The sequence below is a fragment of the Daucus carota genome, chromosome 3 (genome assembly GCF_001625215.2).
Source record: "Daucus carota subsp. sativus chromosome 3, DH1 v3.0, whole genome shotgun sequence".
Classification (NCBI taxonomy): Eukaryota; Viridiplantae; Streptophyta; class Magnoliopsida; order Apiales; family Apiaceae; genus Daucus; species Daucus carota.
The window spans coordinates 27,428,861-27,440,934 of NC_030383.2; the positions used below are offsets into that span (position 1 = coordinate 27,428,861).

At 39.8% G+C, this 12,074-nt stretch overlaps 1 non-coding gene across 1 annotated transcript; it reads right to left on the reverse strand.

The window, feature by feature from the left end:
- Positions 1–3,848: 3,848 nt before the first annotated feature.
- LOC135151782 (small nucleolar RNA R71) lies at positions 3,849–3,955 on the reverse strand. Its single transcript, XR_010290701.1, has one exon. It is a non-coding gene; the product is annotated as a small nucleolar RNA R71 (small nucleolar RNA).
- Positions 3,956–12,074: the final 8,119 nt, after the last annotated feature.

The following is a 12,074-nucleotide window of genomic DNA, read 5'->3' on the forward strand; positions in this document are numbered from 1 at the left end:
CATTACCAACAGAGTGGCTCGTTGTATACCTTATTCTATCGTTGCCCCGTCGAGCTCAAGACCTAAGGTGGCCTTGCTCTGTGGTATCTGATCACATAGATCTTAACAACGTGGAGGAGGCAAGATCAACTCATATTCGATAATCGAACCTGGCCTGCCCTTAACGGGCTACCCTTACAAGCCTACAAAAGGCTTAATAAAAACTTATTTTCTCGTAACAATTACACAATTCAATTATACCATCATATTCTCAATTGATCACATGCATAATTTCATATATATAGCAACATATGCTATCAAAATTTCCCGATAAATACACACAGCCAGTCACGTACTACAACCACTTCAATCTTCACAAATTAACACAAAATTGAAAGATAGATCAAACAAGTAATCTTATGTTGCGGTTAAGTACTTTACTTACCTCAAGTTCAGCTTAAACAACAAGATACTTTGGATCAAGGTTTTTTACAATCACCTAAAATTATACATATTTTCCTTTGTCATAAATCATTCTCTATGCCACTTATTTTATAACTTTGGTTGAGTTAATCAAAACATAATTCAAACCTTTTTAAATTAATTAATAACTACTCGTAATATTGATAACTACTATCTAAGAAACTACTAAATAATATGCTAAAATATTATTCAATGAATAGAAAGTAGAAAATTCACACAACTTAAATGAAGTAAACTTGAACCAAGTACCTCAAAGTTGAGCTAACTTTGATTCTTTCCTTTTTTCAAGGATGACATACCAAGTGTGACTTCCCTCATCTATATAGAGGAAACTTTGTCCCTGCTCATTTAATAACTCGATGTGGGACGTTATGTTGATTGACATAAAACACAAGCAAGTGCACTTTACTTTAGCAATTTGTTGTCTCTGTCGCCCAAATCACTCGTGCAACTGAGCTCTAAATGTATAGTTAGTAGTCTTATATAAATAGCAGCCTACTATTTGTATTCAACTCGATGTGGGATTTTTAGTATGATTTTGAAGACTACATTTCAAGAGTGTGCTTCGAATTCATTTGTTAATATTCCCATAGTTCAATTTATAAACACAAGTCCATATTCTTTTAATCACTTGCTGGATCTTGGGAAAAAAATTTCTTATAAAGAGAATTTAAGTCATCTTTAAATTTTAGGAGTGGGGACCAAGCAAGATGCTCAAAGTCTTAAACTCTTGATTTCTATACAGCACCTATCATGTTTATGTAGGCTCTTTGAGCCTTGAACTTCCACACCTTTTCGATGTAGGAGGAAGACTTGATTTCTATAAACATTTTTCTAACATATATATAGGAGTTATAGCTCCTTTCATCTTTTTTGCACTCGATGTGGCATACTAATCCTCCCATAGCACTCAAAATTATTCAACTTGTTATACAGAACAATTAAGTGGTTTATTTTGCATTGGAAGAGAGTCATCTATTTGAAACTAGTCTCTTTAAACTAAGTTAAAGCTTTGACTTTACTTAAAGAAAATGGATTGATAAAGCAAAGGCTTTAAGTCCGTATTAACATGAGCTCATGACACAAAATGAGTTAAAATAATGGGTTAAGAGTCACCTTTTTTCTCTTCTTCTCGATGTGGGAAGTAGAGAAGAGGTTTTAAACTAAAAACTCATGTATTCACTCTCTTGTATTAAAGAGTTCAACACACCATCTACTGATAAGTGATATTTATACACACTTATAGGCCTTCATTTCCACTTAAATTGGTTGGTTGTACTTAAGTGTTTAGTGTCTTTTGATGTGTTTTTAGTGTTTTTCTGTGCAGGTCACGAGTTTAGGTGATGAAGCGAGTTTCTATCATTTTAGGTTGTTTTTGGTGCATTATTTGCAAGAATAGAGAAATGTGGATTCATCACGACTTGTGATTTTGTGGGTACATCTTCTACAAACCCTCACGAGAACACACTCGTCCACTAGAGCTATCTAGGGGTTTAAAGGGCTTGTTGCATATGCTAAATGCAACCGTGATCACCTACGGAAGTGGTACTAGAGCGAGGAAGGGCATGCACGCGAGAACGAGCTAAAAACGAAGAAACAGGCTGCCAGTGGCAGACAGTAGCGCGCCCGCGCTAGTTCTTAGCGCGCCCGCGCTACATTAAAGCCAGCTAGCGCGCCTGCGCTTGTTTAGCACGGCCGCGCCCAGCAGAAGTGTTCCGGGCCGATTTTTGGAGCTTTTCTGAGGGATTTTAGCAGCGTTCGAGGCCCGGTTCACTTGGTCAATGTATTTTATTTTCTCATGTGTAAAACCCTAGCCTCGAAGAAGAAGAAGAAGAAGAAGTAGTAGATAGAGAACAATATTATAGTTTTAGTTATCTCGTGTAATCAAGCACATTATCAGTTTTGTAGTGGATCGTTCTTCGCGAGGAAGTGACAGTTTCGAGCGAGATCGTGAACATCAATTCTGTAACGTTGTGTTCTTTATTATTAATTCTAGCATCTATATTCCGTTTAAGTCTCGTATAGTATTTATCATGTTTTCATTAGAACCCATGATGTCGATTAGTTCGATTATGAACTAACCGCCTTCATGGGATTCTAATGGATTTATCGATGTAGTCTAGTAACGAGATTGTTTGATTGATTATGTGACGTACGTTGATTTCTTTGCATGAGCCGTGCTTATTCTTTTTAGGAGCATAGCTAACTTCTAAGTTGGTTGTTAATTCTTTCTGAAGCGAGAGTGGATGATTGAATTTAGAACTATGCCATGTAAACATAGGATTATGTGAATGAAGCATAATTTGTGATAGACTTGAACTATTTTTATCACCCTGTGTAATCACGATAGACGACCTGTTATTAAACCTCTCTGCTTACACTACCGCTATAGAGATATAGGGTCTGAGCTTTGTTGGTGTCCATGAGATTTCTGTCTTAATTGTGGATTTTGATTGGTATGATATGTGTGCAACGAGAGTTGGCATGTATTACTTTCGTGTTGTCTGATTAGGATCAACAGTCACATGTTAATCAGTAATTTCAATTCTAGATGAATTCGATAATGAAGTTAGAATTCCATGTGTTTTCCTCTTCTGATTTTGATTAGTAAATTTAGTTAGTAGTATAAAAGAAACCATTCTTGTTAATTGTCTTAGCAGTGAAAATTACTCATACATTGTTGCATAGGTGCGTATTCTTTAATTCACCAGTCTCTGTGGGATCGAACTTAATATATTACTTGTGATCACGTGCACTTGCGTGTAGATTTTTGCGAACAAGTTTTTGGCGCCGCTGCCGGGGACTCGGTGTTAATTAATTAGTTTATGTACTTGTCATCAGTGTGCATTAAAATTCACTGACTAGGATTCTATTCTTTTCTCACTTTTCTTCTTTTCTTTATTTCAGGTACTTGGGTCGCGTTTATGCTAACACGTTCTAAAGCTCGTAAGGAAGCAATTGATTCATCTTCTTCTTCTGATTCTGAAACAATGACAGAACCTGAAGCACAACCAGACAGTAAGGCATTGAAGGATTTCTCTATGCCAAAGATCGATGATATCCAGTCAAGCATTGTCAGGCCTGCAATCGCAGCCAATGCCTTTGAAATCAAACCAGGAACTATTCAAATGGTCCAGAACTCGGTACAGTTTGGGGGTTCTCCTACTGAAGACCCTAATATGCATATACGTAATTTTATAGAGATCTGTGACACTTTCAAATGTAATGGAGTTTCTGATGATGCTGTGAAGCTAAGGCTTTTTCCATTTTCACTGAGAGATAAGGCTAAGGGATGGTTGCATTCTTTACCATCTGGTTCTATTACTACATGGGAAGATCTAGCTCAGAAATTTCTCACTAAATTCTTCCCCATGGCAAAGACTGCTGCACTACGAAATGCTCTATCTCAATTCTCTCAACAATCAGGAGAAACATTCTATGAAGCCTGGGAGCGATATAAGGAGATGCTAAGGAAGTGTCCCCATCATGGCATGCCGGATTGGATGCAAATAAACTGTTTCTATAATGGTCTTGGACCTCAATCCAGACCTATGCTTGATGCTGCTTCTGGAGGTGCGCTATGGGCTAAAAGTTATGAAGAAGCTTATGATCTTATTGAAATGATGGCTGCTAATGAATATCAGAACCCTACTCAAAGACTTACTCAAGGGAAGGTAGCCGGAGTTCTTGATCTTGACACGTCTACAGCTATTGCTGCTCAACTTAAGGCTCTCACGATGAAAGTCGATTCTCTAGCTAACCAAGGAATTCAACAGCCAATCTCAATTTGCGAATTATGTGCTGGTACTCACTCTACTGATCAGTGTGCCATTTCTAGTGAATCAGCACAATTTGTGAGCAACTTTCAGAGAGGTCAACAGCCTGCTCCAGCTACTTACCATCCTAACAACCGAAATCATCTGAATTTCAGCTGGAGTAATAATCAGGGTTATAATCAGCCTCAACAAGGATTTCAACAGGGATTTCAGAATCATGGTCAATCAGCTAATGAGAGGTCTGACATGGAAGAACTAAGACTAATGTACAAGAGCCAGGCAGTAACTCTAAAAGCTTTGGAGACACAAGTCGGTCAGTTAGCTAATGCTTTATTAAGCAGACCACAGGGGAATCTCCCTAGTGATACAGAAGTACCAGGTAAGAGGGATCCTAAAGAGCAAGTCCAAGCCATTACGCTGAGATCTGGAAAAACTACAACAGGGCTAACCTCAACATTAGTACAAGATCAGGATGATGAACCGCAAGAAAATCCAGCAGAACTTCCTTCGAACGTAAGTGACATAAGACCCAATGTTGAAATGGATAGAGCTATTCCTGCAGCTGCTACTATGCCAAAGCCAATATACCCACCACCTCCGTTTCCTAGGAGGTTGAAGAAACAGCAGCTGGATAAACAATTTGGTAAATTCCTTGAGGTTTTCAAAAAGCTTCACATCAACATTCCGTTTGCAGAAGCACTTGAGCAAATGCCTAGCTATGCCAGATTCATGAAGGGTATTCTTTCAAAAAAGCTAAAGCTCGAAGAATTAGAGACAGTGGCACTAACAGAGGAATGTAGTGCTGTACTTCAACAGAAATTACCACCTAAGCTGAAAGATCCGGGAAGCTTCACTATCCCTTGCACTATTGGGGAGTTCTCTTTTGATAAGTGTCTGTGCGACTTGGGAGCTAGCATCAATCTGATGCCTCTATCTATCTTCACACAACTTGGCCTGCCAGAGCTCAAGCCGACAAACATGTCTTTACAGCTGGCTGATCGTTCGATCACATATCCGAGGGGTATAATTGAAGATGTGCTGGTCAAGGTTGATAAATTAATATTTCCAGCCGACTTCGTGATTCTTGATTTTGAAGAAGACAAAAGAATTCCTATCATCTTGGGTAGACCCTTTTTAGCCACCGGGCAAACTTTGATCGATGTCCAAAAAGGGGAACTTACAATGAGAATACAAGATCAGACGGTCACGTTCAACGTATTCAATGCAATGAAATTACCAACTGATGAGGAATCTTGTTTCAGTATGGATGTACTTGATACTACGGCAGAAGCTAATAGCCAGCGGGTTTTACAGAATGATGTATTGGAAGCAATCCTTACCAATGATGAGGAATTGGACAGTGAAGAAGAATTGGAAGAACTCCATCATCTTAACTCATCACCTTGGCGAAGAAATTTTGAACCACCTGTCGAATCTCTTGGCTTGGAGGAACAAAAGGAAGATCATAAACCACTACAACCATCAGTGATCGAAGCACCTAAACTTGAACTTAAACCGCTACCGGATCACTTGAGGTATGCTTTTCTTGGTGAAGGTTCTACTCTTCCTGTTATTATTGCAGCTAACTTGTCAGGTGAGGAAGAGGAAAAACTTTTGAGGGTGCTAAGGGAATTCAAAACAGCAATTGGTTGGACTATAGCTGATATCAAGGGAATCAGTCCATCCTTTTGTCAACACAAAATTCTCATTGAAGAAGGAAGCAAACCTTCAGTGGAACAACAGAGAAGGTTAAATCCTATCATGAAGGAGGTTGTAAAGAAAGAGATTCTTAAATGGCTCGATGCAGGTATCATATATCCAATTTCAGATAGCTCATGGGTGAGTCCAGTACAATGTGTGCCTAAGAAAGGAGGCATGACAGTAGTAGCCAACGAAAAAAGGGAACTCATCTCAACTAGAACTGTCACTGGTTGGAGGATTTGCATGGACTACAGAAAGCTGAATAAAGCTACAAGGAAGGATCACTTCCCTCTGCCTTTTATTGATCAGATGCTTGACAGGTTGGCTGGTCATGAATTCTATTGCCTGTTGGATGGGTATTCTGGCTATAATCAGATTGCTATTTCTCCGGAGGATCAAGAAAATACAACCTTTACATGCCCTTATGGTACATTTGCATTCCGAAGAGTACCTTTTGGCTTATGCGGTGCACCAGCCACTTTTCAAAGGTGCATGATGGCAATATTCTCAGAGATGATCGGCATCAATGTGGAGGTATTCATGGACGATTTTTCTGTATTTGGAACATCTTATGACGAATGCCTCACGAATCTGAGAATGGTTCTTAAGCGCTGTGTGGAAACTAATCTGATTCTCAATTGGGAAAAATGCCATTTCATGGTGCAAGAAGGAATCATATTGGGACATAAAGTATCTGCCAAGGGACTGGAAGTTGATAAAGCAAAGGTGGAAACAATTAAAAATCTTCCTCCACCACTCTCGGTTAAGGGCATCCGAAGCTTCCTTGGTCATGCAGGTTTCTATCGGAGGTTCATCAAGGACTTCTCAAAAATTTCCAAACCTCTTTGCAATCTGTTAGAGAAAGACATTCCATTCAAATTTGATGAGGAGTGCTTGGAAGCATTTGAAATTTTGAAAAAGAAGTTGACATCAGCACCTATCATCACTGCACCTGATTGGAGTAAACCATTCGAATTGATGTGTGATGCCAGTGATTATGCTGTAGGAGCTGTACTGGGCCAGCGTACAAGTAATGTGTTTCATGTTATCTACTACGCCAGCAAAACTTTAAATGATGCACAGTTGAACTACACTACTACAGAAAAAGAACTTCTAGCTATTGTCTTTAGCTTTGAGAAGTTCAGGTCTTATCTTCTTGGAACAAAGGTAGTGGTATACACTGATCATGCAGCCATTCGGTATCTCATTTCAAAGAAGGATTCCAAACCAAGGCTAATTCGTTGGGTTCTATTACTCCAAGAATTTGATGTAGAAATTAAAGATCGGAAGGGCACAGAAAATCAGGTAGCGGATCATTTATCCCGACTAGAAGATCATAGCAAACAAACTACCGACAACACTCTAATTAATGAATTCTTCCCAGATGAACAGTTGTTTGGAGTTGAGGCCGAAGAGCCATGGTTTGCTGACATTGTAAATTATCTGGTGAGTAAGGTCATTCCTCCAGAATTCTCTTATGCTCAACGCAAGAAATTCCTTCACGATGTGAAATGGTATATTTGGGATGAACCCTTTCTGTTTAAACAAGGAGTCGATCAGATTCTCAGACGGTGTATTCCTAATAATGAATTTGAGGGAGTTTTGCGCGAGTGCCATTCCACTGGTTATGGGGGCCATTATAGCGGAGAGAAGACAGCAAAGAGGGTACTTCAAGCAGGTTTTTACTGGCCAACTCTGTTTAAAGATGCTCATCAATTTGTGTTGGGTTGCGATCGATGTCAACGTACAGGTAATATTTCTAGGAGGAATGAAATGCCTCTTAAAATACTTTTGGAAGTCGAAATATTTGATGTTTGGGGTATTGACTTTATGGGACCGTTCGTTTCGTCTTGCAACAACCAGTATATTCTATTAGCAGTTGATTACGTGTCTAAATGGGTGGAGGTGAAAGCCTTACCTACAAATGATGCTAAGGTGGTCTTGCAATTTCTACAAAAACAAATCTTTACCCGTTTCGGAGTCCCTAGAGTCATTATCAGTGATGAAGGCTCTCATTTCTGCAATCGGAAATTCACAGCCTTGATGACGAGGTATAATATCAATCACCGGGTTGCTACTGCTTATCATCCTCAAACGAATGGTCAAGCTGAAGTGTCTAACAGAGATATCAAACGCATATTAGAGAAGGTGGTTAACCCTTCTAGGAAAGACTGGTCCTTGCGATTAGACGAGGCTGCTTGGGCTTATCGAACAGCTTACAAAACACCATTGGGTACTTCTCCATTTCAGTTAGTGTTTGGGAAAGCTTGTCACTTACCAGTAGAATTGGAACATAAAGCTTATTGGGCACTAAAGAAGTTGAATTTCGACTTACAATTAGCTGGAGAGAAACGCATGATTCAACTCAAATAGTTGGAGGAGTTCCGCCTCCGTGCTTATGAAAATAACAAACTCTACAAAGAGAAGGTGAAAAGATTGCATGATCAGCGGTTGATACAAAAATCTTTTGTGGTAGGACAATTGGTTCTATTGTATAACTCTCGGTTGAAGCTGTTTCCAGGGAAACTCAAGTCACGCTGGTCGGGACCGTTTACAGTCAAGACGGTATTCCCCCACAGTGCGGTAGAAATCTATGCCAAATCACCGGATGAATCATTTAAGGTTAATGGTCAACGGTTGAAGCCTTACTTTGGCGGAAATGTGAATCGTGAGGTACAAACCATGATTTTTCAATCGGAATCGGATTAATTCTGGACTTCACGTCAAGCTAACGACGTTAAACAAGCGCTTCGTGGGAGGCAACCCGCGCATTGGAACCATGTTGTATCGTTGTAAACCTCAAAAACGCAAAAAACGAAAAAATTTGACCCTAGGTGGCAGACACTAGCGCGCCCGCGCTAGTGTCCAGCGCGCCCGCGCTACAGTGTACAGCGCGCCCGCGCTACACTTAGCGCGGCCGCGCTACTGTCTGCCCAGGAATCGATTTTTTCACCAAAAATATTTTCTTTTCAGTTTTAAAAGCCCGCAATTCTAATATTGCATGCCTAGCCCGAAATATATCCTCAATAACCCTAAATCAGCTCTCAAATTCCTATATAAACACAAAACCCATCTCCAATTCCTATTCTAATTCTATAAACCCTACTTCACATGCCATCTTCACATGGGCATGAGGTGACGGTGGATAGAGCTATTCTGCTCTTTGGGATTGTCTCGGACAAGTATATTGACCTGGGACACGTGATTCATCAGGGAATTCTTAGGTTCTTACAGGGAGGAACCACTGGTGCCATTCCGTACGGCACAATTGTTACGAAGCTCTGTCGATCAAGCGGTGTTCGTTGGCCAGCCAACGAGCAATTACAGTTGCCAGCAGCACCTATTGATCATTCGGCGATCAGCCGGATGACGGAGTGGGAAGGAGCCGTTCCTCACCCTCGAGGACTCGGTTACATATATGATGAGATGCCAGGGGGACGTCCAGGGTTTATTAGGAGAGAACGGACTAGAGCTTCTGGAGCTGGTACTTCTCAGACGGAGAGGAGCTCCGAACCGATGGGAGATGTTCATTATCGCCGGCTAGCGAGACGGATGAACACCATGCATGACATCCACCAGAGGTTTGCGTTTGACTTGACACAGGCTCTTGGTAATGCTTTTCAGGCGCAGGGGGTCACGGTTCAGTGGCCAGTATTCGGAACAGGGATGCAGTATCCTCCACCTGATTCACCTCCAGCAGAGGAGGGGGAGGATTCGGACTCCGAGTAGGTACGTGGGTGCTCTAGCCTTTTTACCGCTTTCAATGGGGACATTGAAAATTTTAAGTTTGGGGGTGGTAATCTAAGGAAGAGCATGTTATTGTAATTTTGTTTATTATTGCATGTGTTAGTTAGTTCATGTAGTTCACGTTTTTTTTATTTTTTTATTTTGTTTTGATTATTTCTCACGTTTTTTGTGTTAGTTAGTTCATGTAGTTCACGTTTTTTTTATTTTTTTATTTTGTTTTGATTATTTCTCACGTTTTTTTCTATTTTTCTCAATTTTTTTTTATTTTACATGTTTAGTAGTAATTGTTGTAGTTAGTATCACGAGCATTTGCATGAATTATGAAGTATAAGCCAAGTTAATTGCCTATGATGAGTTATGTGCGTAGTTCTTGATTAGTAGTTTCAATTGCAATGCTAGGTTAGTACTTGGAAATTGCTTGTGTTGGAAATTGTAATTCACATATGTTCTTGAGATAGGATTTAGACGAAATTCCTTGAATTCTAGGATTGAATTGAGCACCCTTCAGCTTAGGTCTGTAAATCTTAAGTTTGGGGGAACTGAGGAGTAGATATACCTTTCTTAAAAAAAAAAAAAAAAAGAGATATAGTAGTAAATAAAATTCACTAGAAAAATAAGTGGTAGAATTAACTAGGTTGAGCTCATTAGTACTCGAGTAATTAAGTCTGAGGGGACTTTGTGCCTAACAACCTAAAGCCCTTCGTGGTTTGGGATTGTTGACCCAACGCTCGCTACATGGGTACTAGTGCATAAATCTTTAGGGATCTCAACCATTGCACGGTTAAATAAACCACTAGAATAAAGTGAATAATTGGTAGTCTTGTGGTGTTCGTAACGCATTTACACTGCGAAGCGCTCTGACCTTAGACCGAGCAATTAATCACCAATAAAAAGAAAAAAAAATATAGTGAATAAAATAGAAGGGTGTGGACATTATTTGGGACCTTGGCTTTTAGTTGGACTTAAGTGACGGGGTGTTAGTTTTAAACTTTTACGATTCTTGATTGGGATTCTGTGGGAGTAGTAGTTTTTATCTTGTCTCAATAAAAGAGCATGCTTGCACACACTAGCACTCCACACTTGTAAATAGAAGAGTATTTGACTTAGTAGCGAGAGAAGTGAAATTTGAGAACATTAGCACAATCTGAGGTATTTTAATTGACAAGGCAATTACTTCATAGTTCAATCATTCATCACGTAGTTGCATTCATGCATTGCATTGTATTATTGTATAGTGTCATTGACGCTTGAGGACAAGCATCAGTTTAAGTTTGGGGGTGTGATAAGTGATATTTATACACACTTATAGGCCTTCATTTCCACTTAAATTGGTTGGTTGTACTTAAGTGTTTAGTGTCTTTTGATGTGTTTTTAGTGTTTTTCTGTGCAGGTCACGAGTTGAGGTGATGAAGCGAGTTTCTATCATTTTAGGTTGTTTTTGGTGCATTATTTGCAAGAATAGAGAAATGTGGATTCATCACGACTTGGGATTTTGTGGGTACATCTTCTACAAACCCTCACGAGAACACACTCGTCCACTAGAGCTATCTAGGGGTTTAAAGGGCTTGTTGCATATGCTAAATGCAACCGTGATCACCTACGGAAGTGGTACTAGAGCGAGGAAGGGCATGCACGCGAGAACGAGCTAAAAACGAAGAAACAGGCTGCCAGTGGCAGACAGTAGCGCGCCCGCGCTAGTTCTTAGCGCGCCCGCGCTACATTAAAGCCAGCTAGCGCGCCTGCGCTTGTTTAGCGCGGCCGCGCCCAGCAGAAGTGTTCCGGGCCGATTTTTGGAGCTTTTCTGAGGGATTTTAGCAGCGTTCGAGGCCCGGTTCACTTGGTCAATGTATTTTATTTTCTCATGTGTAAAACCCTAGCCTCGAAGAAGAAGAAGAAGAAGAAGTAGTAGATAGAGAACAATATTATAGTTTTAGTTATCTCGTGTAATCAAGCACATTATCAGTTTTGTAGTGGATCGTTCTTCGCGAGGAAGTGACAGTTTCGAGCGAGATCGTGAACATCAATTCTGTAACGTTGTGTTCTTTATTATTAATTCTAGCATCTATATTCCGTTTAAGTCTCGTATAGTATTTATCATGTTTTCATTAGAACCCATGATGTCGATTAGTTCGATTATGAACTAACCGCCTTCATGGGATTCTAATGGATTTATCGATGTAGTCTAGTAACGAGATTGTTTGATTGATTATGTGACGTACGTTGATTTCTTTGCATGAGCCGTGCTTATTCTTCTTAGGAGCGTAGCTAACTTCTAAGTTGTTTGTTAATTCTTTCTGAAGCGAGAGTGGATGATTGAATTTAGAACTATGCCATGTAAACATAGGATTATGTGAATGAAGCATAATTTGTGATAGACTTGAACTATTT